We start from the raw sequence: 6,529 nt of genomic DNA, 5'->3' as shown, positions 1-6,529 counted from the left end.
GTAAAATATTTGAATATTGTATAAAAAATATTCAATTTAAGTTATCCTGAAATGTTTTAATACGAATTAATATTGACATATATTTAAAAATATATTAATGATTAAAAAACCATTTTAATTTGTCTGTTATGTAAAATATTTTAATGTCAATTAGGTATATATTATATATCATTTTAAAACAATTATGTATATATCACCAAAAAATTAAGTTTTATAAAACATTTATTTGGACTTATATATATTCTAATTAGCATTCAAATATACAGTTTAAATAATGAAATATAACACATTGTATTTTTCAATTTAAAGAAATTTACAAGTGAAAAAATTTGATCATCTAGACTCCTGTCAGATGAATACTTAAAGTAAATCTATACTGATAGTTGAAAATAATTAATATTATTTTGTATTAATGGAGAAATGGTTACACAATTTGTAACGTATCTCCGTAGTTTAGGATTTGTTCCTAGAGTTTAGGAATTTGGTTGCAACTCCCTGAGTTCTAGTAATGTACTTAATGATGTAATTGCTCATTTGATGGATGTAGAGTGTACGGAGAGAGTTCTTTTTGTTTGAGTGCAGTCTCCAGGTGCAGTACTCACCTGTGAGTTGCAACTCCTCCTTTTTCAATTCAACTCCTTTTTCAATTCAAGTCTGATTTTTATCTCTGATTTATTTATAAATATCTTTTATTTTAAAATTTGATTTATAAAATTTATAAACAAAACCATGGCAATTTATCTTCGCATAGTATGAGAGATTATTCATATTAATATGCAAGCATAAAGAGTTCAGCTACAGTGGCAATTTAACTTCCACATAGTATTAGAGATTATTCATAGTAATATGCAAGCATAAAGAGTTCAACTGGATTTCAGAAATAGTTATGACCACCTTGTTTTCCAATTTGAAAAATACAATAAAAATAATTTTCTATACTCACCGCTGTCAACTTTTTCATGAGTTGTCCTCTTCCTTTCAGATACATCCAATAACTAACGGAGTTGTCTATAATGCGACTTTTTGAGATTCACGGAATCTTGAGACGAAATCATGATTTGTTGCAGTTAAAATGGTTTTTTAACTGCATTTCCGATTCAGCACCCTAAAAAACCCTGGGACGGTTTCATTGTGCAGAAATTAGCTATCAAACTTGGATTCCAATAAATCACTGCCGGATTTTCACCGGAAAAAATCGCCGAAAAGGCTTTCAAAAAGTCGCGTTAAAGACTACGTCATAACGAACCTCTTCTTCTGACCACCTGTCTACTTGTTCACCAGCGGTCATCCTTCTTTTAAGTGCATCCAATAACTAACCTCTTCTTCTCACCACCTGTCCATTTCCTCACCAGCCATCATCTTCTTTTAAGTGCATTCAATAACTAACGTCTTCGGTGCTATAGGTAGGCTTTGAGGCCGGTTCTTTTAATGAGGTAGATGGTTCATTTAATGAGGTAGATGGCGGTGTTTGTTACAGATCGAGATGCAATAATTTCAAGATTTTTTTTGGTATGAGATGCAATAATTTTCAGATTTGAGTTTTTTTTTTTTTTTTTGGGATTTTTTGGTATTGGAATTTAGTGGAAAATTTTAAAGTTAAATTTTGATTTATGTTATTTAAATTAATTTTTTTATTGTATATATAGATTTAGCACCGTGAAAAATTTTTAGAGCACTTAGATTCTGTAAGGGTTACTTACCAAGCGTGTGATTTCAATAAATTACTACCAGATTTTAGAAATTTGACTTGACCAGAAAAACCTACCAGAAAAACTTTCAAAATTTTACACTAAAAACAAGTCTGAAAAAAATAATCCTGTCTTTGTCCACTCTATTTTTACCATAATGTAATGTAACCTAAAATTGTGATCTTTTCCAACAATTTTAATTTATATCAAATATCAAATATATTTTTAACTAAAACATATATAATTTTAATTTCTACCAATTTCAAACCACATTCTGTAATTCATCATCAAAATAATAAATTACATGGTTTGAAACACTTCAACATTAAAATGATATGAATAATAGAAACACTTCAACATCAAAATGATATGAGATTTCATCCGAAAAATATTTGAAGATATGTGATTTCCTCCTCAAAAATATTTGGTGTAAAGTGTAAAGTATCCCATCATGTTCATATTTATTATAGGGTCATGACTCTCTGCCACCAATTTTAGCGGGACACCTGTTGTTTCTAAATTCTTTAAATGTCCAAATCTGTGGTAAGAGACCTCTAATAAATAAATATCTCTTTAATTTTATATCTCGGATGCGCAGTTAAATTCTCCCCTGCCTTTTTCTTTTCCATCCCGAACAAATGTAGCTGCTTACTTTCAACAAATGACAGTCGCAGGAGATGACCGTCGTGATTTGAATGTGGTGGCCTTTAATTTATTTTTGATGGAACGATGGAACGAATAGTAGGGTTTGAAACCGGCTCTCTCTATGTGAGAGATGGAGTGTCTGTTATGTAATGAGACGCTAAGGGATGGACACAATTTCCATCAGTGATAGCTTGCTCAATTTCCCAGCTGCTTTTGCGGCAAAATCCCTCCCTCTTTTTCTTCATAACACATCCTGAGAAGTGTAGCAAAAGACAAAATTAATAAAAGAGAAGTGATTAATTGTATTCAATCAACAAGAATGCTCAAATTTCTCTAATTATAATTTAGTTAATTTTTATAATTTTTTTAATATTAGTAATATATCTGTAGTGTATTGTGTATTTTATATTGCTACTCTAGTAAAACTATATATTGTTCCTTATTATTAAATTGAAAGCTACATAGATAAGATATTCTAAAAATAAAGTGTTTTCAAAACTATCCACAACCACATGTTAAAAACAATATTTCAACTCATACATGTTGCAAAGGTTCACTCTTTAACTTATTGGGTTTCAACTCATACATGTTGCAAAGGTTCACTCTTTAACTTATTGGGTCTTTTTATTAGGATAAACTCAATCATAGACAAGAATAATTATTGATGTTTGGACTCTTGGAATATGCATAGAAATTCGTATGAACTATGTGTCACGTAAATTGGACCGAGTGAAAGAGTCAAGGTTGTTCTATCAATAATGGTAGTTTCTAGTCATTGATATTGGCTACTTTAGTATTAATATGATATTATATCTAGTTAAAGTCTGTTGGACACCTAATCCTCTAAGGGATAAGGGTTGGTGTGGATGTTGAATAATCTAAAAAAGTCCAAGAGACCTTGGAATACGAAACCAAAGGTCATATGAATGTACTGTAAATGTATATCATTTGTTAATAATAGATACTCTCTCATGCTTATCATTCATCTTTTGTTGCTGCCATGTATGTGTCCAACATCTGCCCTGCTCCAATTTGAGCCACTGGTTTTGTGGCATCTTTGTGCATGTCAATTTTGCATTTCATGAATATGTTTTTAGCTAAATTCTAGCTGCCATCTCTGCCCAGTTCTGTAAGAGCTCTAAGAAACGTTCCCTGCACAATTACACCATCTTGCAGAAAGCATCTGTCCATCCTAGCTATCGAATGCACATGAGCCCGTCATATATGTTTTTGCGTTGTTTTGAAGAAGACAACACCTCCTTTGCATCCCTCAAATTTATGCAGTCACCTAAATAACCCTCAGTAGGAAATTTATGCGCTGAATTACATTTGCGTTGAATATCATTTGCTGCGAACCATTGTTGAGACGGTCATTCCATTGAGAGCCGGTCTTTCCAGATGCGATGGCTCTCAGTGAAAAGAAAATCGTTGTTGTGTTGTTTATTATCTAAAGTTGTCATTGTTATTCAAGGACTTGTTGGTTCATATTGTATAATGTTGTTAGTGCTATTCAAGAGTTATCACTGCTATAACAAATCGCTGGTTCATGTTATTCAAGTTTACATTGAGTAATGTGCTTTGAAATTCTTTGTGCATTGAACTGTTATGCTTTTGCTGCATGCGTTGGCTCATATTGTGAGTTACATTCCATTCATATGCTTGTTACCTTATGTTGAACGTCGTGCTGATTATGTTGACCACATTGGCTAGTCCTTGCTGCGTGAATTAGTTTTGAAGTGTGAATACTTGCATGGGATGGTGGGTAACACCTGCAAGTTCTGGTGAATGTTGCATCTATTTAAATGCTTTACATGGAAAAAAAAAAAAAAACAATTTTGCGAGCAGAGAGAGAAATAATTGATGACTCCTGCATTGTCCAATTAGAGGTAACAACAGAGGGTGTCAGGGAAAGAGAGCCAATGTTGTTGTTTTACGGGAAAAATTGTTGTGACCGTCGGCGAAGTTGGAGGCAAAGATTACATTAAAGTGTGGGAAGTTGGACGGATGCCTTTTGCGTTTTGCCAGACAGTCATCCAACAGTATTCGGGCAGGGCTAGTGTGTCATCCAACAGCACTGCTCGCTGATATGCATGAAACCCGGCCCGAAGGGTCGAGATGGTGCAAAGAATTTGGTAATCGTGGATTCCCATTTGAAGTTGTAAAATCTATAGCCACCATGAAGTTTAACGCGTACCCATTGGCAACGTAGTCCAAGAAACTATGCTTTGTGCTCACTGAGAACTTCTCTACAAATAACTGACCCTTCAATATCTTGTTATGATAATTACTACTGCCTGTTGGTAAATAGAAGTTTTCTCCACACCTGCTTATATAAAGCTTCTCAAGGTTACCCAACGATTTTTGCATCCTTCCAATCAATTCATGATTCCCGCTATTGTTGAAATTGTAGCAGTGAATCATTAACATGTTATCCTTACTCCCAATCTGTTGTATGCTCAAAGTCAATGGTTTTCATAGTGAATTGAGGTCATTCATTTTAACTTTTGTCTTATACACTTGGAAAAAACGACCATTTTCAACTAGTCTTAATATCTTTAAAAAAGGGTCACTTTTGGAGAATAGATGATCAGCACAGCGGAAAACCATTTCAACCATAGTTTTTGAATCAGTAGTCTCCTCCACTTGTAGAGTTATCTCTCCAAATTTTGGTAGCCGTGGGCTTGGTCCTTTATGTTCAGTTCCTTGTGTGAGCGGGAGGGTCAGAATTCTACCTGGTTTTGTCACTATCTCTGACAGAAAGCATTCTGCCTCCCCAAGAAATTGTTGTTCATCCAAACGAAGCATCTTCGCTGGTACATTGTGAAACTTGCTATCAACATCATACACTCTGAAAAGTAATGGCTGGAGAATCTCAAAATAGTATATGATTCTTTGTTTTGTTATCCAGAGAGGATCCAAAGAATTTAAAATTATTTCAGTACGACCTAGTTCTTCAAATGATCCATCTTGTTTCTTTCATAAGTCAGTGACAATCACAAAGCCTTCATAAGTTTCCAGGTACAACCCCCTAAGTTTCCGGGTACAACCTCCTGAAGAAAGAGTCCACTTGTTCTTTGCGTGTTATACCAGCCGGTACAGGAGGAATATCTCGAACGAGGACAACAAATTGTTCTGGTTGATTCGATCCTTGGCTAAAAAGGATATTACAAAACCGACTGCCATCCAGTTGAACAAAGGTAGAGGTAGGTTATCGATGTGAGAGCACAAAAGCAGTTAAGAACTATTATGTGACTTTTTAGAACAGCTGATATCGCAGTAACATTGAATTGTGAGCGATTGTTGCTTCTTCTTCTTCATTGGTGGTTAATAGTTGTGGATGGTTTTTTTAAAATGTAAGATTGATAATGGAGAAAATGACCAGACTTGATAATGCATTAGAGTTGTTAAATAATCTGATACATTTCACTATTAACAATGTAAATTTTGAAACGGGAATTATAAACTCAAAATGGGAACTCTAACAAAAAAAAACCCGTAAAAACATGAAAAATAGTGTTAAAAATGGAAAGTGTTGATGTTGGAATAACACATTTTTTTTCGAGGATAAATTTTCAACATGTTTTAAAAACGGCGGTGAAAACCAATTTTTTGTGCAAAAAAAGGTCCAGAAAACACCCTCAAAACAAAAAGTGTTGATGTTCCAATAACACTTTTTTTTTCAATAGTAAAATTTCAACATTTCGAAATAATGGCATAAAAGATTTTATCATGACTTGGAAAAACATTAAATATATATATATATATATATATATATATATGCTAAAAAAATCATAAAAATGCTAAAAGAAAAAAATAACCTATAAAAATAAGAATTAAAAAACTTAAAAATTATAAACAGATAAATAGTAAAAAAAAAAAAATCAATCTTGTAAACCATAAAAAAATTTGGCAAAAAATAAAAATAAAAAAATTAAGTAAATAAAAATTAAAAATTAAAAAAAAAATGAAAATTAAAAACAAACTAGATTTTTAAAAATATAAAAAATGAAAAAATTAAAATTAAAAAATAGTAAAAAAAAACCTAAAAAACAAAAATATACTCAAATTTAAAAAAAAAAAAAACAAAACAAAACAAAACAAAACAAACAAATAGACAATTAAAAATAAAAATATATATGTATTTTCAAATTTATATATATATATATAAAACAAAAAATATATATTTTTATTAAAAA

At 31.9% G+C, this 6,529-nt stretch overlaps 1 pseudogene; it reads right to left on the bottom strand.

The window, feature by feature from the left end:
• Window positions 1–1,210: 1,210 nt before the first annotated feature.
• On the bottom strand, window positions 1,211–5,309 carry LOC149247355 (protein BONZAI 1 pseudogene; annotated as a pseudogene).
• Window positions 5,310–6,529: the final 1,220 nt, after the last annotated feature.

The sequence above is a fragment of the Pinus tabuliformis genome, chromosome 7, assembly GCF_031772625.1.
Source record: "Pinus tabuliformis cultivar Carrire ecotype Pingquan chromosome 7, CPIR1, whole genome shotgun sequence".
Lineage (NCBI taxonomy): Eukaryota > Viridiplantae > Streptophyta > Pinopsida > Pinales > Pinaceae > Pinus > Pinus tabuliformis.
Note: the sequence above shows the minus strand (reverse complement) of the source record. Positions and strands in the feature narration are given on the sequence as shown.